This window comes from Lacerta agilis, chromosome 16, assembly GCF_009819535.1.
Source record: "Lacerta agilis isolate rLacAgi1 chromosome 16, rLacAgi1.pri, whole genome shotgun sequence".
NCBI lineage: Eukaryota > Metazoa > Chordata > Lepidosauria > Squamata > Lacertidae > Lacerta > Lacerta agilis.
The window spans coordinates 19334159-19336184 of NC_046327.1; the positions used below are offsets into that span (position 1 = coordinate 19334159).

Consider the following 2026-nt stretch of genomic DNA (forward strand, 5'->3'; position numbering starts at 1 on the left):
TCGCACATGTGCAGAAGCGCTCTATTGTGTTCCACGCTTGTGCAGAAGTGCCGCTCCAGTTGCGGACTTTTTGGGGTGCGAATGGCACCCCAGAATGCATCATGTCCACAACTAGAAGTACCACTTAGTCTGCTGCCAATGTGCTATCTGTTGATGGGCAACTTCAGCGCCCCTACTCTTCCTTGTGTATCTTTAAACCAGACCTGGAATGCATAGCCATTCAAATAGAGGACACCTTCATACAGAGAACTGCCACCTGTCCTCATCCCAAGCCTCTGATAGCTCTGAAAATTGACAACTGTCTTCTGTAAAATAGGACACGAGCATCTGATGTTGGCTGTTCTTCTGCTAATGAGTGAACGTCATGCCATTTTCTCTTTCATCCCGGCCTTTTCCACATTCTGAATAATCTAAATAGGAGGATCCGTTTCTTTGTATATTTAGGTTAGTTCCTAAACAAACAATGCAAAATTAAGAGACAGTCTTTTATAAATATATATATAAGAAGTTTTTTGTTCCCTATGGCAAGGAGGGAAGCATCCATGTACCGGTAATCCACCTTGTCTTAGACACACACCAGTGATGCATCAGAGGAGCACCTTGCTTCATTTAGTTCTTAAGGGAGAGAGAGAGAGAGAGAGAGAGAGAGAGAGAGGTTGCATTGGAAGTAAGCAGGGACACTGCAGGGGCTTGAACCCCGTCCTGGAAACCAGGAGCGCCGACCCCCAGTGTCTTTTGCTTTTTTTTTTTGGCAATGCAACAAGGTGAAAAGCAAAATCCGAGAGAACACTCTGAATACAGAATGTTCTCTCAGGAAAAAAGAAAACCCTTAAGAGTTATGAAGTTGCAGACAGAACACAATTGAGGTTTTATCCCTTGCCAAGCAAGGGATATTCACCTAGATGTGTTTAAGTCACAGAGTGCCATTTTCACTGCCATTAATTTGCAGGGCAGAACAGGTTCCAGTCTTAAAACTCTGCCTTTATGCTCACCTTTTTGTTTGTCCCTCTGAAGGGCCTTCATTCATTCATTCATTCATTCATTCATGGGCCTGGAAGTTCCTTCTGCTGGTCTGTGAAAAGCAATCTGGATTCATTAGTTTATCCCCGGCCCTTTCCTGCCAATTCCAGAGAAATGTTTTTTAAACACAGCTGTTCTTACTAACCTGACTTCTGCAGGAAGAGCTGGCTTCACCTGAGTGTGGTGGGCTCTTGGACAGAACTGCGAAGAGATCAAACGGGGGGAAATGGAGAGGCCAGCAGAAAAGGATTGTACTGAAAAAGATCACTCAGTTGTGGAGTGTGAAGTTCACTTGCCGTTAAGTTTCCTGAAGGCTTGCAAAATTTTATTTCTTGTGTCACTGAGATGCACCTGGAAGAGACTAGGGTCTTCAGCAGCCCTCCCCTCCAGACACAGGAGCAAAAACAGCAGGTTACCTAAAGCAGCGCAGTCAAGATGCAGGTGTCTCTCAATCCTACATTGCACATGTTCACTTGATGTATCAAGAGCTCTGACATTGCCTTTTGTCAATGGAGCAGATTTGCTTCAGGCACAGGTAGCTCTGTGAAGTCTGTAAAAAAAAGAGCTGGAACAAAACAAGGATGGCTGTCCCACCAAAAGATGTACCTTATTGTGTGGTGATGGCCCAGGAAAGGGCCTCCCCTGCAGTGGTGTCCCGACAAGAGAAGCCACTCCAGGCAGAAGCATGGAGAGCGACTGCATTAGGATTTTGAGTTCGCAGCTCTTCTGAAAAAGTGATTGAATAACCAACATTGCTCAACACAAGCTCTTTGGAATATTTAGTTTGCATATTTGATGGATTGTTCCATTTAGAGCCTACCTTTTCTCCAACAGGCTCAGGGTGCTTGAATGGTCCCCCTCACTGCGACCTGAAAGAATCTTTGTACAAAGAGTTGCAGGCAGAACACAACAGAGATTTTCTCCTCAGCCAAGCACAAGATACTCACCTAGTGGACCTTCAGCCAGAAGACACACAACTGTATTGCTGCTATAATTATGATAGAGC

The 2026-nt window shown here is 44.9% G+C and overlaps 1 long non-coding RNA gene across 1 annotated transcript; it reads right to left on the reverse strand.

Annotated features, from left to right (window-relative positions):
• Positions 1 to 1041: 1041 nt before the first annotated feature.
• Positions 1042 to 1691, reverse strand: LOC117060771. The gene is made up of 3 exons (XR_004428029.1): positions 1437 to 1691; positions 1166 to 1221; positions 1042 to 1072 (listed from the first exon to the last, which is right to left on the reverse strand). It is a non-coding gene; the product is annotated as an uncharacterized LOC117060771 (long non-coding RNA).
• Positions 1692 to 2026: the final 335 nt, after the last annotated feature.